This window comes from Vicugna pacos, chromosome 5 (assembly GCF_048564905.1).
Source record: "Vicugna pacos chromosome 5, VicPac4, whole genome shotgun sequence".
Lineage (NCBI taxonomy): Eukaryota > Metazoa > Chordata > Mammalia > Artiodactyla > Camelidae > Vicugna > Vicugna pacos.
This window is the reverse complement of record NC_132991.1, coordinates 5,136,844-5,164,356: the sequence shown is the minus strand read 5'-3', so window position 1 is coordinate 5,164,356 and position 27,513 is coordinate 5,136,844.

Sequence of the window (27,513 nt, the reverse complement as noted above, 5' to 3'; positions counted from 1 at the left end):
CTAGGGAAAATAGACGTTTATCAAATGATTGTGTGAATCAACATTTAACTATGAAATGGTGAGCACACAATGTTGAGTATAATTTAATGTGTTTAGGGAGGTCAAGACTTTCCTGTGAAGTAGCCACTTGCTGTAGGTCTGAATGTTAGGTAGAAATTATCTTGGTCAAAAAAAGGGGGAGGGAATAGCATTGAAGGGAGGAGGAGGACCAAGTGTGGAGGCCCATGGTGATACAACTCAAGCACTCCAAATCTGTCTATCAACAGAGGTTCTACTGGGTGGAATTTTTGCCTGCACTGTACACCATTTGGCATTTCTGTCCTTCATCCACTAAAGCCCAGGATCCAGGGCTCAAGCCCGTCCTACCTCTTGTGACAACCAAATGCTCCTCCATATGTTTAGTTACCTCCAAAGCATCATAACATCTCCAGTTAAAAACCACTACGTAGGGCTTAAAGAAGCCTCCTTTGCTTAAAAACAATTGACAAGGTGGTGGAGGAGACACAGATATGAAATATACTTGGAAACAGTGGCAATGCTCATATCTTTCAGAGCTTTGAAGTCAGGAAGAAAAGGACCGTTCTGCAGAAATTAATTTCCAGGGTCAACTCCCCTCAATCAGTGTGCTGAATGACCATCACTTTTAAATATTCAGTCTTGCCCCATCTCTGTGTTTGTCCTTCCTCGTGTGTTTACTCTGCTTCTGTAGGATTTCCTGGATCAGCTGTCTTGTGGCCATAAACAAGAGTGTGCAAAAGCGTAGGGACAGATTCAAGGTCAGATAGAAGGGCAGGAGCAAAGGGTAAACGTACAGTACAAAAGAAATTCTCATAATTCAGCAAACGGCCTTTCGGTGAATCGATTTTTCAGCTAGTTGACTAGAACTCCCTCGTACACCCTCTTCAGTGTTATGGTTCTGATAAATCAATGGAAGGGCGGAATGAAGGGTGTTGGTGGGGTTGGTGAAATGTGGGAAAGAAAACAGACTGTGAAAATTAAGAGGGAGCAACACCAGTTAGAAGGTTGCTGTGATGGTGTAGATGAGAAACAATGTCGGCTTAGACCAACTTGGTGGAAATGGAGAGAAGTGGATGGATTCGATAGATATTTAGGAGGCAAAAGTGACAGGACTTGACCATGCGTGAGATATAACAGCAATATAGGTGTGTAAAGCTCGGCTGTGGTTAGATGGACACAGAGAGAGAACACTGGACTTATGACCACATGAACGGAAGACAGCATTAGCTTGGTTTTGTGGATGTGTTTTTGAAATACCCAAGAAGATGTATCTTGGGGTTGCGAAAGCAGATCAAGAGCTCAGAGATTCGGTGTAGAAACATGACTTTGGGTCACATGGAAGCAGTACATTAGACTTCCAGGGCTGTCATAACAGAGGATCGCAGACTGGGTGGCTTAAACTGCAGGGCTTTATTTCTTCAGAGCTAAAGAGGCTGGAAGTTCAAGATTAAGGTGTCGGCAGAGTTGGCTTCTTCTGAGGCCTCTCCACATCTCTCCTTGGCTGGTAGGTGGTCGTTGTCTTCTTTCTGCTGTCTTCACATGACCTTTTCCTCTATGCATGTCTGTGTCCTAATCCCAGCTTCTTGTAAAGCTACCAGTCATATTGAATGAGAGTCCACCCATGCAATTTTTTTTTACCTTAATTAGCTTTTTTTATTTAAAGTTCTAGCTCCAAATGCAGACATATTCTAAGTCACTCGGGAGTTTAGAACTTCAACCTGTGAATCTTGGGAGGATGTAATTCAGTCCACACTGGATGGTCATTGACGCAATGGGTGAGGATGTAATTCAATCCACGATGGATGGTCATTGACACGATGGGCGTGGTATGATATCACCTGGGTGAGGAATGTCTACGAGGAGAAGGGCAAGGACATAAACATGAAGAATATGACACTTAATACCTGAAGAGTGGAGGGTGAAGGAGAAATCAGAATCTTAGAGAGAAACCAGAGGAGAGGTAGGTTAAAAAAGCCTAGGAAAGTGAATGCCTTGACAAAGAGGCTGTTGTAAAAAGTGTAGAAAATTAAAGGAAAAGCAAGTAGAATAAAGGCTATAAAAGGAATCTTGTCTTCTATTTCCTCTGCTTAAAAATGTCTATCCTGGTGACTGGTGTCTAGTAGTCATTAAGTAATGAATGAATGAATGGATGAATGCCATATTGAGTCTTGAGGGAGGAGAAGGAAGACGAGGCAAGGACAGGTGGGATGTTATAGGACAGGCCACACATATCTGTGTGAATTTGAAGAGGTCTCAGAGCTTCAGCTCCAAGTCATGTAACATTTTAATTTCCAGTGCACAGGGTTGATTGAGATTGTATGCCTGGCACACGTAACAGAGAAACTTGATGGGTATTACTCTGGCCACACACTGAACTACTTTAAGCTTGGTACTCGAATTGGTTATAAGTAAAAAGAAATAGAAAGTGAATCCATACCAAGGCAACTCCTTAATAGAGAGCAACATGGATTAAGTCTAGAAAGGCTCTCTTCAGATGGGAATTTCAAAGGGCAATTTAGGATGAGAAAGGGGGGACAATGCTGTATGTATACCACATCAGTGGCAATGGGATAGTGGCAAGATTTTAGCAAAGTGAGGGTCCCAGGATGTGGACAGCTCACTGTTGACTAACAGCTGAGTGGAACAGTCTTATTTTAAAAGCAAGTGGAAAATAAACAAACCCAGACATAAAATGTTTTCTATTGAGTATGTGATATTTTTTCAAGTCAATTAATCAGTCATTTAAAGTCATGGGTTATGGATTTAGTGTGTGTAAGCCTTTAAGAAAGAAAACCATACATGGTTCTTGCCCTGAGTGAATACCCTGACATCTTGGTAGATGAAACAGTCACATGTAAAGACACATCAAACAAGAGGGCTTCTGCTCTGATGCTTTAATGTTCAAATACAAATTGGACTTAACTGGATGAATTAGTCACCTGAGTGTGAATCCTTGGAAGTCTGTGACCCTTTTCTGGCATTGATCTTGCCTTGGTGCCAACATGACCTTCTCTGGGTCCCCAGAGTACTCATGAACTCCAGATTTCAATAGCAGGAGAGAAGGGAGGAGCTGGCATGTTTGAATCTACTGAAATGTGAAATACTCTTTTAGGGACTTTTACATGTTATTACCTCATTTAGCCTTTCTGTCAATACTTTGGGTAGATTTCATAGTCTTGACTTCACAGATAAGAAGGCTGAGGATTAGAAACATTAACTTACCAGGTTCAGGGGGACAGTCAGTCTGACATTGACCCCGTGATGTGCTGGATGCAGTTCCCACCGGTCGTACCAGGCATCTTGGGTGCTTACCCTGCCAACCCCACACTGAGTGACCTCACACTGGTGTTTCAACACTGGCCTTGGTGGGATGATTTACACTATGAAAATCAGAACACACAATAAATCAGTCTTGTTTTGTTTTGTTTTGTTCTCAGAGAGCTAGTTGCTAAACATTTATCAGAACACACTGGTTGAGGTTAATGCCAATTCCATGGTTCCTCCAATTTATCACCATTGAGAGCTATGGGGATATGATGGGAGAAATCCAAAGATGCTCCCAAAGATGGAAGAAATCTTTGGACTTCTTCTCACTTCAAATCTTCCCTGATGTCTCACAGGCTATGGCAACTTCCCTCCAATACATAAGAGCTGAAAGTTCTCATTCTTGTCAGAATGTCCATGTTTAAATAAACTATCACCTCCTACATGGAACCTTGCAAGTCCTTGTCGCATTCCAACTCTACATGGAATCAATCATGCCCATCACCTCCAACAGAGCATTTGTTAATGTAACCAGACATTCTCCCCGACTCAGGACCTGGGCTGGACAGCTGGGTGAAGACTCATGAACACAGACACTGGAACATGACCCATTGGAACACAAAGCTAGAATGGCAAGAAATTACAAAAATGTCCTTAAAGAAATTAGATTAGGATGTTATTAGCACATATAATCCACATAATTCCATGGGAGGAAGGTTGTTAGCTCTGTTTTACAGTCAGTATTTGTTGCCTGAAATCTTACACAGTTGGCAAGGAGCAGAAGTACGAGTTGTGCTCTAAGCTTCTTAGCAGAGAACATGGTGGGACCTCATTAATATTTATTGAAGTGAATACAAAGTCAGAGGTGCAGCACAGATTCCCTTGACTTTTCTTCTTTGTGTCAGTTTCTGGAGTACATTTTGCAAAGGACGACTTTCTCTATAACCTGACCCATTTTAAGATGCCATTTGATCAACCTGCAGAGAAAGACAGCGTGAAGTGTGTGTTACTGTTTCTAATAAAAGAGAAAACAAAAGGGTTTAAACAGATATAGAGAGGAAGACAGCCACTTCTCAGATATTTGTTTGTTTATTCCATCTTGCCTCAAATTATCATATTGTCTGCCGTTCCTCTTCAAAACAGACTTCTGCAAATGTAGAAATTTAGTGCACCGGCTGTGCAAAATAGGAAGATACAGAACCAGTCCTCAAGGAATAGGGGACAACCGTCCCTCAGGGGACGCATGGCATACCATGCAGACTTGGACTACTGAGCTGCTGTGACCTTATAAAATATAAAAAGAAAACAATCATCTTTTTAGGCACTCTGCTGGTCAGCCTCCAAGAAGAACAGCCTCAATGCCAGAGAGCCTCTCCTACGTCTGCTTTGTGTTTCTCTTTCAAGTCAGCCTGCAAGCCTGGGGAGTGGAGCTGTGGAGACTTGAAAAGTCCTAGTCCTGCCCCCACCTTCCTGGGATGAGGATAAATCTCTCCCTTGCTCTGAATCTCTATTTTCCCATTTTAATGGCTGATAAGGAGAGACGATGAGATGATCTCTGAACATCCTTCCAAATTTAAGATTTTATGACCCAAAGATTCTGCAAGGCTGCCCACGTGAAACATGTAGCTGTCATCTGTGAGCAGTTTGCTGCTGTGACCTCAAAAGCTCCTGGAAATAATCCAGGAATATCCTCACCATGACAACCATCGATTGCAATGCGGTTGATGGGCTGATTTCCCGGTCAAGTGAATTTATAGCACTCAGAAATCAGGTGATCCGCCAAAGCAGACATGGACATCAGCCATGTGCCTTTGTTCTCAGGAGCCCTGGTGGTTGTGGTAGCATTTTTTAAAGTCTCTTTGATGTCTGTAAGAAAAAAAAAATGTCAGTCCCTCTTTCTTCTCGCCCGACTCTCACTTTTCCCAAATTAAGAAAAACAACTCTAACCTCTAAAGTTACCACAGGTGTAATGTCATCTTTGTGGATGACAACAACTCTCTTATTGAATTAGGGCAGCCTGGAGTCTATGTTCAGAAGAAAATACAAAATAAGCAAGGTTTTCAAGGACTAGAGAGCCACCTACATTGCTACGCATTGTTTCCTGTAAGTGTGAACAGATGATACACATACGATCCATGTAGTGTGTATACACATGCTGATGCACTGCTCGGAGGGCCGTGAAAATCCTTCTCCATGTTTGTCTCTGACCATTTTCCCCTCATTTAGTTATGAATGTGCTATTTTAGTAAATGAGAGAAAAAAAAAAAAGGATGTGCTGGAAATTCCTTCAAACCTATTTCTCAGCCTTTCTTTTCCAAGTTTAGTTGAAATAGATCCAAGTGGTTCAAAAAATAAAAATACAAAAATAAAGACAGAAAAGCAGCAAGTGGATGGGAGATGACTCCTTGATGCCCTCATGACAGTGTACACCCCTCATCGCGGTGTTTCTTCTGTTGTAACTTTTGTTCATTTGTTTCCAGATTCTGTTTTGATAGAGAGATACCATCCTCCACGTATTTCCTAGAATCCAAGGAAGCTTTGGATTTTTGAGGTAGTCCCTCTTCTTCTCACCATCAGCGTCCTGACTCTCTTCTCACCTGTGTCAGCCTTCACGTGGTCCATCATCATCCTCTCTCATCTCACCCCGCCTCCCTCGCTCCCACATTGTCTGCTTCTCCTGACTCCTTCTGCTCCCCTGCTACTCTCCACTCTTTCTTTCTCCTTTTTCTAATTACTGCTTCTTTTTCTATCATTTTTCTATCTTTTTCTTTTTAACCAAGTCATGGTTAACAGGAATAACCCATGTAGCAAAGCATTCTTTACAAGCAAATTCCTTTACAAAGAGTTTTCTCAGACGTAGCTTGTTATTTTGGGAAATAAGGTCTATAACTTTAGTTAAAAAAGAAGCAAGAGGCTCCAAGGGGAGTCATTTGCTCCCCCCCCCCATACAAAAGCAAACCAAGACTTGGCAGCTTTGAACGTCAGCAGAAATGTAATTTTAATCAGTCAATTTGGAAATTTCTGGTTATCACCAGTGAGGTGATCCGTCATAAGGTCCCTCTCCATCTCCCAGAGGAAGAGGTGATCTGTATGATAAAACTCTCGCTATCCCCTTCTCCCCACAAAAGAAGTCCTGACCTAAAAGTAATCCTTTTGAGACTTCCACTAGAATCTCCCTGGCTCCACCCTTCTTTTTATAAAGCCTTTAATTGTGTACAACTCTTTGGAGCATCTTTCTATTTAGATGGGATGTTGACAGATCCATGAGTTGTTCAGTAAAGCCAACCATATCTTCCAATTTACTCCATTTAATTTTGTTTTTTAACACTTTCAACTCAATAAGCATTGGGTTTGCAACGTGAGGCCATGCCCGGCACTGAGGTTATGAGTGTAACTAATACACACACCCTTTATTGAGAAGCCAGAAGGAACAGGACATGCATGAGTGTAGTATATCACAATGTATCATAAATAATTATAAAATAGTTAATTTTTTTAAATAACTTCCACAATCGTGTCCTGCCAATCCCCCTTTGCTGCCTCACTGAGTGTCACAGCCTCCCTAGGAGTTTCATTGGCATTTATTGCTACAAATTTTCCAGGGAAAAGCCTTTGTACTAAATGTGTTTTCAACAGTTGCAGATTCATTTTCCATAACAATTCCTGTTCTGCCATGATGAAGACGTTTCTAGTTTCCATTCCTTCTCAAACCAGACAAGACCTTCCCAACCAAACGTGAGAAAAATTACACGCAAAAGTCAAACACTTTCTGCCATTTAACTGCTACCAGTTGAAAAGAGAGATATCACCTTATATGCCCATAGATATAAAAATAAATTCACAGACTGACAGGAAAAATAAATGAAATTCTTATTTTCCTTCTCTGTCTTTAGATTGCTTTTCTACCAGGACAATTTGCTCTTAAGGCAAAGTCCAGACATTAAAGCATCAAGCAATGGATCAAGAAGGTGGGTTAGATTTCAACCAAGGGTGAGCTACAAGTTTTATAAATGCATTCTTTACAAACACTTTACCTTTAAACAATCATCTGAGATGCAGTGTACGTCCAGCTCAGCATCCCACTGGAACCTATGATACACAGGCTGGCGCCATGTTGGTACCTGGCCACCTGGACGTTATCCGTCATTCCACCTACACCTGTGACCTGCTTCCTGAAATTGTTCCAACCTGATCATTCAGCACATTTCATGTGATGCCTCATACATCACAGACACTTGGTGACTTGGGCCCCATTCAATGTATAAAAATCTGACCGTCCAGGTTTAGGGTGTTGACATCTCAAATCTATTCATATTAGTTGATTGGTTGATTGATTGATGGTCTTTAAATAAGTAATTCATTGATTCTTAGACCTGTGTCCCTGCTGGATTCCAGGCTAGTAGATTGAGATACATAAATGAACAGGACATAACCTGCCTACACAGCCTGCCGAGTGTCCTAATAGACTCACCACTGAGTCGCTGCAGGAGGCAGAGGCGGGCCCCTAAATGCACTGGTGGTTCAGGCGTAAGGTTTACTCTGATTATGAGAAGGAAGAAGAAATCACCCAGGCCGAGAAGACAGAGAAATGCATTTCAGGGAACGGCAGCAAGTACGAAAAGGGAGGAAGAGAGGGGCCGATGCACACGGTTGAGTCTGATAGAAATAGATCCTGATTCAGAGACTCAAAGTCAGACTACTTTCCTCTGTAAATTATGGACAGAACTAGAGCTTACATATATTTTTTTTTTCCTTAATTAGGCAGTAGAATGATAGTCAGTCGTGTGCCATTCACCGACAAAGATCAGAGAAAAACCAAAAACATCTCTTCTGGAGACTGCGCTGTGAAACAAGCACACAGATTACAGCCCACCAGACAGGAGTGATTCTCTAAGCGTCCTCCAGTCCCACTGAGGGCTGCTACCTAGGGCACTGAAAGAGAGAAAACTTGCCTTTTTGATGAGCTCCACTGGGCATACTGGCTTCGTCAAATTTGAACTTTGTTGTGTAGCTTTTTTTTTGAGAATGAGCTTCCTAAAGACAGCCATACACAGTTGAGTGAACCAAATACGTGCCCTTCAAGTGCCTAATTCGAAAGCTAGTATTCTGCCCCTTGTGACTGATAAGATCTCCTTTTTGTCAGGACCGATTAGTTGCAGGAAGGAAATCTTTTCTTGTACTGAATAGCAGCGTGTAATCCCTGCCATCATTCAGACTTTTTTTTTATGAATGAGATCAATAACCACAGCAGGAGAGGGAACGGCAGGGCGACTGGTTTGCAGGAAGGGGGAGGGAGGAGTTGGGAGAAGATCACAAGTTCTTTCCTCCTCCGCTGCTGATCTGACGGGTGGCTGAGGGGGACGATGCTGGACCCCAGTTGCCTTTGGGTGACAGTCACAGATAATGAAGCAGGTGCTTTATCACTGTTTCACCATGAGTCTCGCTAAGCATGTCAATGGACTTCCGGATGGATACACAATATATCCTCTACATTTCTCTTGTAATGGGAGGACCTGGGGCTTGCAGGGCTCCAACATACCATATCCCGAGCTGAAAATTTAAGGCAAGCAAGCGAAAATTTCCTAAGGACAAGATAGTTTTTATTTCCTGGGAAAATGTGAAATAAAGACTGAAGTCCATTTAAAGGAAGAGATATTGGTGTATGTGTGTAGAGATGTTCCCAGGACAGGAGGTGTTGACTAGCCTCACCTTTTGGTCTGATCTGAGGGACAAAGGAGTGCTATCAAATGGAACTTACCTGGCCCAGGATAATGGGTGCAATAGTAGGTCTGGGAAACCAAGATCTAAGAAATTAGTCACACCTTTTCTGGAAAGCCATTATGTAATGTGCATTAAAAAAAAAAAACCTTTCAGTTTGAAGGTCTCATTCAGTAATCCTCAAGAAATAATCACATATGAAAATTTAAAAAGCAAGCACAAAAGTTCATCATGTGATTATTTTAAAGAGAAAAATTGAAAAACGCCTAGCTATCCAGTGATATTAAAATTTGAATAGGGTCACTCACTGTAGTAGACTACTGTGCATCCAATTAAAATTGTGTTTATAAATTCTTTGATGACAAGTCAATTTTTAAAATACAATCTTGCAGTCAAAGAGTTAGATACAAATCTGTGTGTACAGTTTGGCCCTTTGTAAATGTGCATGTGTGTGTGTGAATGAATACGTGTATGTGGAGGCAGAGGATGAAAGGAAATGAATCAACATGCTGTCAGCAACAGTGTCCTACGAATGCTTAAAGTACTGTGTTCCTCTTTAAATTTTTCCCCCAATTTTCAAATCATCCCGCCCAAAGTATTTTCTGTATTTACACTTAGGAAAATTCAATCGTCTGGCAATTTGTGTCCCCACTTTTTTGCTGGTTGTGTGCACGTACTTAGACTAATGGAACGAGAGCAGAAGTGACACCTGTCACTGCCAAGAAGAGCCTCCGAGAGCCGCTACGAGGTTCCACCACGTTTCCATCCTCGGGTCTGAGAACTGAAGTGTCGCAGGCACGTGCTTTTACCTTCCCCTGATCTCAGAGTGAAAGGAGGACATGTGGAATAGGGCACAGGGGACCCACGGGGCAGACACAGGTTGTGAGCGAGAATCCAGCCTTTTTGTGGAGTCAGCCCCTGAGAACTGGAGATTGTTGTCATAAAACAACAAAAAGAAAACGTGACTTGATATGGCCGATCTTATTAAATTTTATGTTTTAGAGGCCAGCTAATGACTAATTTGATGGTTATATTAAGCAAATAGCTGACTGTCAATCTCGCAGACCCACATGGAAACAAGGCAGGTTCAAACGTCCCAGGAGTAATGATATAAAGACAAACCAAACAGAATTCCCCTTCCCCTTCCCCTTGCCACTTGGGTCCCATTCATTTTCTGTTTTGTCGGTCAGATGCACGAATGGATCAGATTTCTTCTCCATCGTCACTTCTGCACCTTCGCTCCTTGATACTTTGAAGTCTGATGTCTACCTGTGCCAAAATAGTAGATGTATATTGTCATCATTTTGATAGTTGAATTACACCATCCGAATATATTCTAAAATACCCTTGTGTTACTTTACTGTCTGCTGTTTTCCCATGATTATGTCTGTTTATGTATTTAGTTAGGAGTTCCAGAAATTACTGTTATTGCCTTCTTAGCGAAATGTATCAGGAGACACACAAGGTCAGTTTGCCCCCTCCCTGGTGGTGTTAATTTTAACCTCGTGTGAAGATGGTGCTTACCAGGATTCTCTCTTTGTAATTACTTGGCAACTTGCAGGAGGGTATTTTGAGACCATGTAAATATCCTGTTCTTCATGAAACACCCATTCATTTTAGTGTGGTCGGCCATAGATGGTTTAGATGGTTTAGCCTGAAGTGATTCCCTCTCTGGACCAGAATGAACACAGGCATTTTCAAAGTGTTGGACAGTTGATGATCTGTGACTATCATTATCCACTTTGATAACCAAGTTGCACAAATCTGGGCACCGAGAGAGCCTTCAGGAGAGCCCTATTCTGCTGAGGGGCCCTACCCATCTTGAGATGCCCCCTATTTCTGGCCCAACAAGGTATCTGGGGCTTTTCCTGTCCTGTACCTGAGGTGAGCTACTTTCCCAAGGAACCCTGGTTCCTTCTGATGGAGAACAGTGTTTAGAAACCGAGATGTGGGCTTTTGGTGTGATCATTATGAGCAGTGGGCCACTCTACGAGACTCAGTGGAGCTAGGAAATATTAATTTATAGAAATAAGTATTTTTATATCTTTATGTGCTTATCTTTTTCTGTCTAAAACCTTGACTTCATAGGCCAGAAAGAGAAACAAAAATACCATATGATATCAGTCATATGTGGAATCTGAAAAGAAAAGAGAATAAAAGAAAAGAAAAGAAAAAAGAAAAGAACACTATGAACTCATCTACAAAACAGAAACAGACTCACAGACTTAGTAAACAATCTTACGGTTACCAGGGAGAAAGAGGGTGGGAAAGGATAAATTTGAGTTTGAGATTTACAAATGTTAGCCACTATACATAAAAATAGATTTTAAAAAAGTTTCTGCTGTATAGTACAGGAAACTGTGTTCAAAGTCTTGTAATAACCTTTAATGAAAGAGAATATGAAAATGAATATATGTGTGTATATGCATGACTGGGACCCTGTGCTGTACACCAGAAATTGACACATTGTAACTGACAGTACTTCAATAAAAATAAAATAAAATAAAATAAAATAAAATAAAACCTTGACTTCATACTATTATTTCTAATTGCAGTCCAACTTCACATAGTTTAAGCTCAACATAAATTTTCACTTCCCATATTTTTTCCACTAAATAGCATACTTTTTAATTTGCCTTTTTTTTACTTATCAATATATCCTGAAAATTATTCCATAATAGTTTGATGAGCCAGAGTTTATTCAACCAATATCTTACAAAAGACTGTTAGAGTTGTTTCCAGTATTTTTTTTTAATGAGAAAGACTGCAGCAGTGAATACTTTGTGCATATGTTTGTTTACATTTTTGGTGATGTATCATTGGAGAAGTGGGACTAAAGTTAGATTAATGTTTCGTTTTGTTAAATCTTTCCAGGTTCTCCTTCATGACACGTGTCTCTATGCCGATGTGTACACCTACCGTAAGACTTGCGTTGGGACATGTTGCCCAAAGCCGTGTTACTGGGTTTTAGGCTTGACTCTCTATTTAAAATATTTTCTAGGTTGTCTATTACTTGCAGTGGAAGAAGGGAGATTCTGCATGCGCTCCTTTCACTGAATTCATCAGAGATTTTTATATTGAAGAGACTGGCGGGTGCCTTTCTCAACTTTGACTTTCCTGCAGCCGTGTCTGCCTCTCCTCCCCAGCAGATCCTAAGCTCATCAAAAGAAGGAAAGTAGAAACAGCTTGAATTACACCCACTGTCTAGCATAGATGTCTACGTTTGGTTCTCAAAAAATATTTGCTTAACTAACTTCTTTAAAAAGATAGGTAATAAACAGTGAGATATTAAGGCAAAATGAAAATAAAATACATATAAAACCGTATTTACCCCCACTTCACGGTAGTTACATTAATTCTAGACTGTACCACGAATTTCTTTGTTGTTTTATCTGGAAAAGCAAACTGAAACTGAAACCTAAGCAAGGGGTCACTTGGTGAAGGACACTTAGTGAAGCGAGACCCCAGGAGAAATGATCAGGCCCCCTGATGAGAGATCTGGATTGGAAAATGATCCCTTGATGGGTCTGAAGTACAGCATGTCTCTTTTTTCTGCACTGTCCGTTTCCTGCTGCCGTTGCTTACACCAAGCCCTACCACAGGAGGGTTTCTTGGGGAATTTACCCTGACAGCTTCGTGCTAATTAGGAGCCTTAGGACAAGGCATCTCGGAAATGAGATCAATGTCAGAGCGCTTTTGCCCACAGCAGCCAGCGAGAGGAGGAAAAAATAAAATCCACACACTTCACAACATTTCTTTATTAAAAGCAAATGTAACTCAGAAGCATGGAGAAAGCAAAGGAAAGGGGTCACACTGTGCCCTTAAAAAGCTTTCAGCAATGCTCATGGAAGACAAACTTTCTCCCCCTTAAATAGTATGAATAAAGTCTTAGATACAGACATCAAATGTGCCACAACTCAACATTTTGAATATTCTGAAGTACCTAGGCTCTAGTTAGCTGTTTAAAAGAAAAAAATGGAGCAAGTTTAGGTTTACAATAAAATTGAGGGGAAGGCACAGAGATTTCCCATGTCACCCCGTCCCCACACGTGCATAGCCTCCCAGCATTATTAACGCTGCACACCAAGAGTTGTGCATTTATTGCAACCGATCAACCAACACTGGCATATTATGATCACCCCAAATCCATGGTTTCCATTAAAGTTCACTCCTGATGGTGAACATTCTGTGTGTCAGGACGAGTGTATAATGACACATATCCATCAACATAATACCATACAGAGTATTTTCACTGCCCTAAAAATATTTATCATATTTATTACCCTCCCGCTTCTCCCCAGTAACCACTGAACTTTTTCACTGTCTCCACTGTGTGCTTTTTCCAAAACATCATATACTTGAAATCAACAGTATATAGCCTTCTCAGACTGGCTTCTTTCACTTAAAAATATGCATTTAAGTTTCCTCCATGTCTTCTCATGACTTAATAGCTCATTTCTTTTTAGCAGTAAATAATATCCCATTTGGTATATATTGATCCATCCACTGAATGAAAGGCATCTTAATTACTTCCAAATTTTGGTAATTATAAATATAGTTGCTATAAATATATATGTTCAGAGTTTTGCGTGCACGCAGAAATTTCAGCTCTGTTGAGTAAATGCCAAGAAATGCAAATTGCTGGATTGCATGGTGAGCGGATATTTGGTTTTGTAAGAAATACCCATCTTTCGAAGTAGCTGTACCACTTTGCATTCCCACCAGCAATGCATGAGAGTTCCTGTTGTTGCATTTGGTGTTGTCAGTGTGCCAGATTTGGATTCTTTAAGTCAGTGAGTGGGGATATTTCAGTGTTGTTAAACTTGCAGTTCGCTGATGACATGTGATGGTGAGCATCTTTTCATAAGCTTATTTGCCATCTGTGTATCTTCTTGGGTGAGTGTTGGTTAAGGTCTTTGGTCTATTTAACTTTTTTTATTGTTGTTGAGTTTTCAGACTTCTTTGTATCTTTTGCGTAATATTTTCTTTATTGGATGTGACTTTTGTAAATATATTTTCATAGCATTTTGTCTTCTCATTCTCTTGGCATGATCTTTCACAGAGAAGACGTTTTTAAAATTTTAATGACGTTCAGCTTATTAATTACTTCTTTCATGAATCATGTCTTTGGTGTTTTATCTAAAAAGACATCACCACTCCCAAGGTTAGATGAGCTTTCTCCTGTGATCCTCTAGAAGTTTTGCAGTTTTCATTTTACAATTAGGTCTGTGATCTGTTTTGAGTTAATTTTTGTGAAGGGTGTGGATATCCAGTTTTCCAGCACCGTTCGTTGAAGAGAATGTCTTTGTCCGTTGTGTCACCTTTGCTCCTTTGTCGAAGGTCAGTTGCCTGTATTTGCATGTGTTTATTTCTCTGCTCTCTGTTCTGTTCCATTGATCTTTTGGTCCAAACTTTTGCCAACACCGAATTCTTGATTATTGTAGCTTTATAGTGAGTCTTGAAGTTGAGTAGCGTGAGTCCTTCAATTTGCTTTTCTCTTTCATATTGTGATGGCTGTTCTAGGTCTCTTGCCTCTTCGTATAAACTTTAGAATCAGTTCATTAATATCAATAAAATACCTTGCTGGGATTATGACTGAGATTGCCTTGAATCTACAGGTCAAGTTGGGAAGAGCGGATATGCTGGTGATATTGAGTCTTCTTTTGCATGAACATAGGCTATCTCTCCATTTATTTAGTTCTTTGATTTCATTCATTAGAGTTTCACAGTTTTCCTCATATAGATCTTTCTTGTTTATTGAATACTGTCGGCTACAACGTGTCAAATTCTGGAGTATGGCACAATGTCCCAGTCACGCATACACATACATATATTCATTTTCATATTCTTATATGCATTTTGTTTTACTTACCTAAGTATTTCATTTTTTTTAGTTGCGAATACAAACGGTATTGTGTTTTTAGTTTCAAATTCTACTTGATCATTGCTCCTATATGGGAAATCAATTGACTTTTATACATTAAACTTGTATGCTGAACCTTGCTATACTAACTCATTAATCCCAGGAGTTTTTTAGTTGATTCTCTCAGATTTTCTACATAGATGATTGTGTAATTTGCAAACAAATTATACCAATCTGTATACCTTTTGTTTCCTTTCTTGCCTTATTATATTAGCAAGGACTTCCAGTGTGGTGTTACAAGGGAGTGGTGAGAGGAGAGATCCTTGCTTTGTACCTTATCATGGTAGGGAAGCTTCAAGTTTCTCACCATGAAGTTTGATATTAGCTGTAGCTTTTTGGAAACAGTCTTTATCCAGTTGAGACAATTCCCTTTATTCTCTGTTTACTGAGAGTTTTTATCATGAATGGGTGTCGGAGTTTTTTTCAAATGCTTTTTTTCTGCATCAATTAATATAATCATTTGATTTTTCTTTTTCAGTCTGTTGATGTGATAAATTACCTTAATTAATTTTCAGATGTTGAACCAGCCTTGTGTACATGACATAAATTCCACTTAGCCATGGTGTATAATTCTTTTTACATTTTTTGGGATTACTTTGTTAACATTTTGTTGAAGATTTTTTTGCATCACTGTCCATGAGATGTACTGATCTGTAATTTTCTTTTATTTTAATGCCTTTGTCTGGCTTTGCTGTTAGGGTAATAATGACCTCAGAGAATGAGTTAGGAAGTGTTCTCTCTGCTTCTGTCTTCTGGGAGAGATCATAGATAATTGGCATAATTTCTTTCTTAAATGTTTGGTAGTATTCACCATTGTACTCATCTGAGCTTGATACTTTCTGTTTTGGAAGATTATTATTGATTTAATTTCCTTAATGCATGTAGTCCTATTCAGACTATCTATTTCTTTTGTGTGTGTGTGTGTGTGTGTGGATTTTGGCAGATTTGTCTTTCAAGGAATTGATCCATTTCATCTAGGTTATTAAATTAGCAGTCATAGAGTTGTTCATACTATTCCTTTATTATCTTTGTGATTCTGATGGGATCTATAGTGATGTCCCTTTTCATTTCTGTTACTAGTAATTTGTGTTCTCTCTTTTTTTCCTTATTTAACCTAGCTAGTGGCTCACTGATTTTACTGATCTTTTCAAATAACTTGATTTTGGTTTTCTTGATTTTCTCTATTGAGCTCTAATTTTCCATTTCAAGTATTTACACTCTCATTAATTATCTTTGTTTCTTCTTACTTCGGCCCTAACTTGTTTTTCTTTTTCTACTATCCTAGGGTAGAAACTTAAGTTACTGATTTCAGATGTTTGATCTTTTGTAAATTTGCATTCAATGCTATAATTTTGGCTAGATTTTTGAGATTTTTTTTTTCATTTCTTCACAGTAGATCCCACCTAATTGGAGTTTTGAAGAAGCAGCTTGGAGTAACACCGTGTTTTTGCATGCATGTCCAATAAATGAGCCTTTTACTTCTGGTTAACCAAGTCACCGGAAAGCTGTTTGACTATTTTCTGGCCAAATGTAAAAAGGATTGGGCAGAGCCAAAAATACCTAAATTAAAAAATAGTTCATACCCATTTCTCATTCTTATTTCTTCATATTACTGCAGCCCTACCCAAACTTAAAGTTCTCACCCTGGGTAGGAAGCAAAATGCTGCTTTTTTTTTTTTTTTTTTTTTTTGCTTTTATTTCCCCAAACTCAGCAGAGTTCTCTGGTAGCCTTAAGGTTCCCAGAAATTTGTGAGTAAAGAAAAACAAATCAATACAAAACAATTTAGTGATATGAGACTCTTTGTCTGTGCTGTGGGGACCTTTATTTAGAAGCTCTGCTCTTGTCAGGAAGAAATGTTAATACCACCACAAATACAGGTTAATGATAGTAACACTGAATATTCAAGATTCCAGGCTCAGATTCCATGTCACCTTCTCCAGAAAGCCTTCATGACTTTCCTAAAAGGACTGAGGACTTGATCCTCTTATTCCAGAAATCTATGTAGTCTTTGAATATAAATCTAAAAAATGTAAGGTGATCCAACATCCTGTTTAGAGATACATGCGCAGAAAATGCAAATAATGTGCCTGTGAATGAAAACCAGGAAGGCACACATTTGGAGGAGGATGTGACCTTTACTAGAACTATTTTTTTTAGAATAATTCACATTATACTGTAAATATTTATCTATTTATTACTCATTTTTTTTCATGAGATTAGAAGGTAAGGGGATTATTTTTTTCCTCTCTGAATTCTCAGGACTGAGCTCCTGACCTCACCTATTGTAGGTGTTCAAAAACATATATTGTATGAATAATGAATAAATGAGGGAATAAATGAATGACAAAGGTGCGAGCAGGGTCTGACCCTGAGTGTAATGTGACCCCCCTTACGTGTGATACCACACGCTCACCTGCCTTCCATTCATCCTGATGCCTGCCAGTCCAGTTGGGTAATGCAGTCCTTTTAATTGAGTATGTTGATGACTGTTAAAGAAATGACTCTGTGTGTGTGTGTGTGTGTGTGTGAATGTATTTTGGGTTCTGAATACTTTTTGTGTTGAATATAACATTGATGCTTTTTTAAGAACATATTTGTGTAGAAAGAGTCTGAGGACAATGAACTTTAAAACATGAAAGAGAAGATATTGCCTCCAGCAGGCCACAGCTCAAGTTGGGCACAGAATGTGAACTAAAGTCCTTGTGGAGTCACTCAGGGAGCACTGGTAGGGCAACAGGGTTAGGGGCTGAACATGAGATGGTCTTGACCCAATAATCTTATATAGAAACAATACAAATATTTCAAGAATGCCATTTTAACAACTTCATTGGAATACAATGGAATAAAATAGTGTGTGCACATTTAGAGTGTACAGTTTTATGCTGTTAACATATGTGCATACCTGTGAAGTCATCCCCACGATTAAGGTAGCACACATATCCACATGAACGCCCAGAATTTTCTTGTCCTCCTTTGTAATTTCTCACTCCAGTCCCCATCCTTAGGGAGCCAATCACCTGCTGTCTCAAGGTATAGGTTAATTTGCTTTTTCCTGAATTTTACATAAACGGAATCATATAGTATATATTTTTTAGTATGATTCTTATCACTTTAAATATTTTAAAATGTAAATTGTATTATTAGCAGTAAGAATGACAGTAATTAATGTCTGAGCAAGATGCTTTTCATATATTCTTATCTAATTAATTTCACCTATAAAACTGAATTATTAAAAGGATCTTCAAAAGTGTCCTTATGGAAATTGATGTGCTTCTGATAAGGGCAATCGGTCCATTTACAGAGGCTAATTATTTTACTCACATTGGAGAAACAATGCATTATTCTTGTACAACTAACAAAAAGATAATTGGAATAAAACGATGACTAATAATTCATTATTTTTAAAGGATTATTGCATTTTCTCCTTATTTTTAAGTAATTCTCACTTTCAGAAGTGGAAAGTATGCACTCCAGCCTAAGGTCCTGTATGAAGCATCAATGTAAAAGTTTATATTTGGTGAAACTGCTTCCTAAGTGACTTTATATTTTGAAAACTCATAACCCTCTCTAAATCCACATGTTGGCATTATATCCAACTTAAACAATGGTATTAAGAGAAATATATGAGGCTTTCTTTTATAATCTTTTAATTGAAAAGAAGATAAAAATATTTTCAGGGCCTTATAGAGCTTTCAGAAATCAATATTTTCTGAGATGCACTTGATTTACAATATTATATAAGTTGCAGGTGTACTGCATAGAGATCCACAGCTTTTAAAGGTTATACTCCATTTATAGTTATTGTAGAATATTGGCTATATTCCCTGTGCTGTACAGCATATCCTTGTAGCTTATTTATTTTATACATGGTAGTTTGTACCTCTGAATCCCCCATTCTTAACTTGCCTCTGCCCTCTGCCCTCTCCCCTCCAGTAACAACTTGTTTGTTCTCTGTATCTGAGTCTGTTTCTTTTTTGCTACATTCAATAGTTTGTTTTATTTTTTAGATTCCGCATAGAAGTGATAATATACAGTATTTTTGTTTCTCTGTTTGACTGATTTCACTGAGCATAATGTCCATCGGGTCCATCCATATTGTTGCAAATAGCAAGATTTTATTCTTTTCTTGTGGCTGAGGAGAATTCCACTATGGAATGGAGTATTATTCCATTTTATACATATATGTATTATATATGCCACATCTTCTTTATTCATTCATCTGTTGATGGACACTTAGGCTGCTTCCATAGCTTGACAATTGTAAATAATACTGCTGTGGATATTGGGGTGCATGTATCTTTTTGAATTAGTGTTTTAGTGTTTTTGTTTCCTTCAGCTGTTTACCCAGGTGTGGAATTGCTGGATCATGTAGGGGTTTTATTTTTAGTTTTTTAAGGAAACTCCAAATTGTTTTTCACAGTGACCTCACCAATTTACATCCCCATAAACAGTATAGAAGGGTTCCCTTTTCTCCACATCCTCACCAACGTTAGTTACTTGTGCTCTTTTGGTTGATAGCCATTCTGACAGGTGTGAGGTGATATCTCATTGTGGTTTTGATTTGCATTTCCCTGATGATTAGTGATGTTGAGCATCTTTTCATGTGCCTGTTGGCCATCTGCGTTTCCTCTTTGGAAAAGTGTCTATTCTGGTCTTCTACCCATTTCTTTATTGGGTTGTTTGTTTTTTGACATTGATTTGTCTAAGCTGTTTATGTATTTTGGATATTAATCCGTTGTCAGTCGCATCATTTTTCATTTTCACATATTTTCTCTCATTTAGTAGGTTGATTTTTGTTTTGTCAGTGGTTTCCTTTGCTGAGCAAAACCTAGAAAGCAATATTTTAATCCAGTGAAAACACATTCCCTTAGCACACTGCTAGGGTGAATCAGCCAGGGTGGCGTTCGTTTAATTCTATTTCGATGAAAGAAGAATCATTTCAACGAATTTCATTCGATAATGATTTTACTTTCTGCATTGTGGTCAAAGAAGAAATAGGCTCATCTGTAAATGAAATGAATGAAATGAAATGAAAGGTAAACTGAACACCAAGAAAAAGGGTTGTGACATTTCTTTCTAGTACATCATCGGTAAATAATACCTGTTTTCTATTGGTCTATCACCAAGATGCTATGCTGTGTGCTTGGGGTGATGAAACAACCTTTAAGACTCAGTTCCTCCTTCAAGAGGATAATTAATACTAATTTTGGAGTAAAGCATGTGTATAGCAGATAACTAGGAGTATATAAGGGTGAACAATCATTTGGCAAAAGCGCAGGGAATTAAGTGCCTTACGTGATCGGAGGAGAGAGCCATGGGGTGCCTGCGGACCTGGGATCCTTGGAGACAGGAATTGGATCGGTCTTTAGGCGAGTAATTCAGACAACATGGGGGTTAGTTTGGGGGCAGGCGAAGGCTCCTGGCTAGAGGACCAGGGCTTACCAAGAGGAACAAGGCCAAGTATAATCTCAGACAACAACCTCACCCAGGAAGGAGGGAGACAGTCAAGCCAGAATGTGTCAAAGTGGGTGCGGTTTGAAGAACCCAGAAGAAGGCTGCCCAAGCAACCAGGACTTTGGCTTGGAGCTTAAGACAAACATGCTCATTGCATCCTTCAGAAAATTCTAGAATATCCTTACACCCTCATCCTCTCCAAATCATCGTAACAGTTTTATGCTAATATTTGTAACAAGAGGAAAAACACTAGTAGGAATTGCAGGGGTTGATTGCACCTGCACTGACTCTAGCCCCCTGAGATGTCAGGGGGCTGGGTTATTAACCTCTAGCCGTCAAATAGAAAGCCCAGAAGTATCCAGTCTTTTGTTCCCAGTGCCAGTGTGCTGGGTGAGGTGGAGCAGGCACTGCTGTCCACGTAGCTGAGCCTCGCATGTAAAGACTTTGTTCAAGTGCGTACGACGGGTCTAGCAACCAGAACCACACGTTGTTGGCTACCATTCAAGGTTCTTTTCAGTAAACCAAGAAGCTACTGGATTCTGATCTTATTCTGAAGATTGCTGAAGTTGAGTAGTAAGTCTGGAATTCTGTCTCTGCTGTTAACTGATGATTGTGACCTTCAGATGACAATGTTCTGCAGTGTCTTTTAGAACGATGTCATTTGTGCATGACACACATTCATACTCATTTTTTGCCAATTTTAAAATGTTTACCACTGAATTTTTTTATGTATTCGAAAACATAAATTTGAATAAACTCAGACTTTATTTTTTCTCTTTTATTGTCTCCTTTGCTACTTTCTTACAGAATCCTTTTGTCTTCTGGCCAGTCACTGTAAGAGCACCAAACACATCTAACTCAGCTGCAGACATGAGGTGACGTGCATTTTGGGGCTTCCAGGACTGAGACAGTGCCTGCTCTGATAGGAAGGTGGGGAGTGATCCTTGAGGATGATTGAGAATACAGAAATGAATATTTGAACTCCATGATGAGAAAAAAATCCCATCCTAGTCCTGCAATCTCGGAGTCCTGGAGAACTGTACTCACTCTGGGCAGTGTTCTAACCCTGTCCTCCCTCAGCACAAAGGGAGAACCCAACCAACAGCAACGAACAACAGGCCTAAAATGTGACTTTAATGCTTATCATTTCCTGGCAAATGGTGTGTTAGAAACTCATTAGCAGTGTGTTTCCTGAAAGAAACAAAAGAGTTTCACACTCCCTTCTCTCTCTATTATCTTGTGATATTTCTATTTCCTTTTGCTGATATCTCAGTGACTAAGTTTAATCCTGGACACTATTTTCTCTCACTTCTGTGTAAACTAACTGATGAGGAAGTAAAAATGAATTATTTGGGGTCAAACAGGAGGTCATGCATATCAGTTTTATCTGTCATTGACACATATGTCATTTCATTCTAAGAATTTTATTGTTCAGCCATTTTTTTCTAATGCTTCTTATTTACTATTTTTTTTTAATGTAGAGGTTGTCAATTGAAAAAAAAAAAAAAAAGCACAACCGAAAAGTTGAGAATTATGTTTTATTTGGAGGACTTTCTGAGGACTTCAAGCCCAGGAGACAGCTTCTCAGATCGCTCTAAGAGACTGCTTCCAAGAGGTAAGGGAGAAGTCAGGATATATAGGAGTTTTTGCAGCAAAGACCAGGTAGTTGGAACATCAAAAGGTTACTGCTAATTAGAGAAAATCAAGCATCTCAAGTTAATGAATTTAGTGCTTTTCTATATGGGAAGATGCAAGAGTCTGGGCTCATTGAAACCCTTCCTTTGATGTACACCTAGCTATCCAGGGCCAATGTCCTTTTCTTTCCCATCCTCAGTCTCCTCAGAGGGAGGCTGCAAGGTGATGACTTGATGACTGCAGCATCCTTTGTTTACTGCCACAGTGGGCAATATTTTTCATTCACAGGGTCTGGGTGATGAATACCAAATCTCCTTTACAAGGAGTAAAATGTCCATTCCTTCCTCTACAAAGTTCTCAGAAAATATTGCTTCTCATCAGTGGAGTAGAAAAGTTATATTTTAGCTTCTTCAATGTGAATGCCAAGGAAAGGCTGCAGTGCGATTTTAGGGGGAAATCTGTCAGATGTGGTACAAACATCTGTGGAAACCTGTGGACAAGGTCAATGGTCACTATATTGAAAAGAAACAAGAGGGTTTTTTAAAAAATTCTTATTTTCAGTTGAAATGTAGTCGATTTACAATGTTAGTTTCAAGTGTACAGCAAAGTGATTCAATTATACGTAAACATACATATATTTTTTTTCAGATTCTTTCCATTATAGCTCATTACAAGAAATTGAATAGAGTTCCCTGTTCTATACAATAGGTCCTGGTTGTTTATCTATTTTATGTACAGTAATGTGTGTCTGTTCATCCCAAACTCCTGATCTATCCTTCCCCACCTTTCCCCTCTGTAACCACAGTTTTGTTGTTCTGGTTTTGAGTTTGCTGTGTTTGGCTGAATCTCCACTCTGAGTCCTGGCTTGAATTCGGGAGGCAGTGAAATCGGACGCAGTTTCCATTGTTTCTCAGATTTGTTGTTGAGGCTGTGCGCCTCCTTTGTCTTAGATCCATCCCATCAACTGTCAGCCTTTTTGTATTTTTACAAAATACGAACCCTCTGGATTTTTTTTTTCATTAAAATTTTTGAAGACTCGCTGCAGCACACACACACACACAATGTAAGTCAGTAGGTCTCCTCCTGCTCCTGGATGTGAGATGCCCGAGTGGGAGGTGGGGCTGCACTGGAAGGCATGGAGCCCACCCTTGGGACAGGCGGAGGAGGTCAGCAAGGTAAGCAGTGACTGCTCAGGGGCTTCACCGTGGAGAGCCGTGCGGAACACGACAGAGAAGTCTAGCTGCATGCAGATGGGTGCAGAAAGGAGGCCTTCCCCAATGAGTGAGGCAGCTGGTAGGATGGGGCTGGGAGAAGAGGAGAGGTAAGCCAAGGATTCTTGTAAATGGATGCAATGTCTTAGCTGAGTCTACAATCATGAAAGACACAACCAAGAGGACATTTCGAGTAAAGAATGTAGAGCATGCAAACGCTTCAAAAAATGCTTTGCCTATTTGCAAAACGTGTTTTGAATGGTTAGAATGCCTGGCGTGTACTGCTGAGATGCAGAAGATAAGTCACGGGGGCTCAGAAAGGAGTACAACCAACGTTGACAGCCAACCTTTAACTTCTCTGGTGTCAGGGTGAGCAGCTGTCCTTCCGAGGCAAACACAGGGCATCTGACCTTGGGGAAGCCTCTGAGGTTCTCCTGTGAGAAGGGGAGGGGTGAAGAGGAAAGGGTGAAAAGGGATGGAAGTGCAGAGACTTCCCACGGAAGGACTGCAGCCACATGACAAAGTGCTCCAGAGTGATTTTCTCCAACAGCCTTGTCTTCCTTGACCTTCAAACCTTCTGTGGATCCCACCACGCTGGCCCTGTGTCCAGACACCATTTTCTTCTGCTCCACTGTAAGCCCTCCAAGGGCAGGGCTCATCTGCTCCCTCGCTAGCATCCAGCACATTCCTGGCACACAGAAGATGCTCAGAAAGTGCAGAGGAGAATGAAAAGGACAATGGGGATTTGGAAACTGACTAAGAAAGCAACTTTACCTCCAGGTGTTTGTTTGTTGTGTTTGTTCTTACAGCCTAATGGACAGAATTGGAGACAGCATGAAGGCAGCAGTGAGGCAAAAAGCACAGGTGAGGTAGGAGGGACAGAAGAAGAAGATGGGGTTTAACAACTGAAGAAAGGAAGACCAGATAGTCGTTAGACACCTGGAACAATATATGAAAAATAGGGGTGGTGGAAATATTTCTATGGGAGATGGAATGAGAAGGATGTCTTAGAGACTTGAGAGAGATCAAGAGAGGCAGGCAGGGCTTCTTGTAGGCGTGGAGGGTGGGGAGCACATGGAGGTTCAAAGGCAGAACCAAGACCCTCCTGGGAAGCTACCACACAATGTTCCCCGTCAACTTGAACAATCCACGTTTCCCTGGGGTTTGAACAGTCTGGAGCACCATGGCCAGCAACGGATGGGGCGTTGGAAAGCCCAGCAATGGAGTGATGACTTCCTTGAATGAAGACTTTTGCCAGCTGGAGCCACTGCCCCACACTTCTCTGTCCTGCCTGGGGATTCCGTGGTAGCCAGTTAAACGGGCAGTACTTTTTAAAAGATGTAAAAACTCTAACAGTGCACTCCTTTCATGGTGTTATCAATTGGTTATCGTGCTGTACAGTTTTAATAACATTGATTGAAATCCTTTAACGAGTCTTTATAAATCATTGTCATTGATTTCTAGTACAATTTACATAGGAATGGATTTTTTTTTATGGATATAATAGAAGAAATGGGCCGTGTTTTGATAAAATTCATTTCTTGTGCATGTGTTGTAATTCTCTAAAAAAAAAAATGACAAATAGCTTCCTCAAAAAAAAAAAAAAAAGAACAAGAAGAGGACACAGAGGTCGCTGTGCCTTACTGTTCTTATGGTAGCAATAGTTTCGTAGAGGTGGCATATTTGAGTTCTTTTCCTGGTTTCTCTATCCATTGTAGGTACGCATAGAGCTTTTATAATACGAATTCATAAATCTTGTGATCAAATTTAAAAATATTTGTCCTTCACAGGCTTTAAATATGCTGACAAAATATGAGCAGAGGCTCTAAAAAAATCATATCATAAACTCCATGCTTTTTAAAGCAGTTAATTTTCGAGAAGATTTATATATCAAGCTGTTGAAAGCATTTCTTTTATGTCCCAACCTTTTTTTTTAATGGTGCCCTGATTTTTTTGTGCAAAATAGGACAGAATGGATCATCAAACTCTCAAAAGCGTCATTAAGTAGAACATAAAAGATGGAGTTTATCATATTTAGTACTAAAAAATATATATATTTATGTAAGTATATATTCACAGTCCAAAAATAATCTATCTTGGGTATATCAGGATTACCGTTCTACATTTTCTGACAGGCCCTTCATCCTGCTGGCTAAATCGTTTATTTACTTGGACATCACTCTTAGGACTATTAGAACCATAAAATTTCACTATAAAGAAGAACCTAGTGCTTTCTGATAAATCACAAAAAGTAATACTACAAGGTGTACCCTTTAATAACGAGTCTGATGGCCTCACTTTGCAGCTGAGGGGTAGGGAGTAGCCCATCATGTACTATTCCAAAAAAAAAAAAAAAAAACAAGGTCTATGCAACATCACCACCAAGAAAAGAGATGAAGTAAATACGATTGCACAGTATTCACCTTTACCAAGGCACTGGGTTTCTGCTCATGTGGCTGTTGAAGGTTTCTACTGCAAACTGGAAAAGATAAATGAAGCCAACAGAGCATGGAAAAGATCAATTAAAAAGCTTATCATTGGCTATATTTAGCTAACCCATAGAAAATTCTACATTTCAGATTTATTGTGACCTGATGACAATTAGGTGGGCGAGTTAGTAGAGGACACAGAGCATCAGTGCCTGGAAGACAGTAGACACCCAAAAAAATATTGCTTGAGTACTTGTCTTCTCTCCAAGTTCACTGAAGGAAGAAAAGCAAAATAAAGATGAATCCACCAAAATTAACTGGCCATCTGGTGTTTTTAGGTAAAAGACCAAGGGGGTGATAATTTGGTTTTGGAACCTATGTGCATAATTTTGTGTGCTGCTAAATATAAAAAGCATCAAATACATTGTAAGATACTCTAGGGAGCTACAAATATTTGGAGGTCCTATATGTGTCAAGCATTATCATAAAAATTATAGGTTATTCATTCAAGAATAAGTAAGGCAGAGACCCTTCCCTTGGGGTAAGATAAGGTGATGGAATAAAATATTATTTGTGTGCAACCTGGAGCTCTAAAGCAGTGATCTACGCTTTATTGTCTGTAAAAATCCATCTGAGGTACGTGAAAACATAGACCATCAAACCACCAACGCCCCCCAGGGAATCTGATTCAGCGCATTCTGGGTGAGGTCCAGGAATCTACATTTATTACAGATGCCCTGGATGAAGGTGAAATAAGGTTTATGACTTCTCAAACCCATCTGCATGTTAAAATTCCTTTATGGTCTTCGTAAAATTCCCAATGCTTCTGCCCCACTCCCAAAGTTCTAATAAAATTGCGTCTCGTGTAGGATTTTTGAAAGGTCCTTAGGTTAATCTAAGGCACACTCAGGACCTAGGCGTCACTGCCTTAGAGAACTAGAATGGAGAGGTACGCAGCCCTGGCAGGTAACTTACATTAGGGGGGACCTAGCTTTTCAGATGCAGCTCCACTTTCCAGATCCTAATTAGCTAATCATGATTATCATCATCACCATCACAGAAATCATCAGTAGCAGAAGGTACTTTTCATTTTACTTTTGCTTTTCATATTCCAGACTCTCTTGTGCTTTTTATTAATCTTCTCAATCAGAGTCTCTGGAGAGGGACGAAGACATCTACCTGCATTTTAAATACACAGTCCGGGTGATTGTTATGTATACTAACTTTGAGAGCCATGACCTCCCCATCATTTCTCTTCCAAACAGCCAGGATGATCCTTTCTTTTCCCCCCAATATGATTTTTTAAAATTTAATCTGAGGACAGAGTACCTTGCTTGAAGCTCTCAGAAGCTCCTCGTTACCCTGAAGGAGATGATTTTGTCCTGTCCTCAGACATCGTGGTCCTGAGGATCAAAACAGACCATCCGTGTGTAAGCAACTTGAGGGTCTAGAATCCAGTAAGTATAAACCTGACCTCCAAAGGCCGGCCTCCCTCTGGAGCTCTTCCATCACATCCTCCCCTCCCCAGACACACACACACACAGACTAGACCGTGTGCAGAACCACATACGCTCTCTGAGGCTTCAGATCTTTTCGGTTGTTTCTCCCTCCTTCCCCCATGTGCCCTCTGGTCTCAGTTCAGTTGTCAAGCTTTCAAGCTCCCCTGGCAGCTTTGGTATTTTTCATATCCTCTGGACATCCTGGCCACTGCTGGATCCTGGAAAGAAATGTCCTGGATAGTTCAAGTGGGAAGTAGGGTATAAACAGGAGTCCAAAAGGGGAACTTCACGTGTGTGTGAGAGAGAGAGAGAGAGAGAGAGAGTGAGAGATGTGGGTGAAGGGCACTGATGGAGGAAAGCC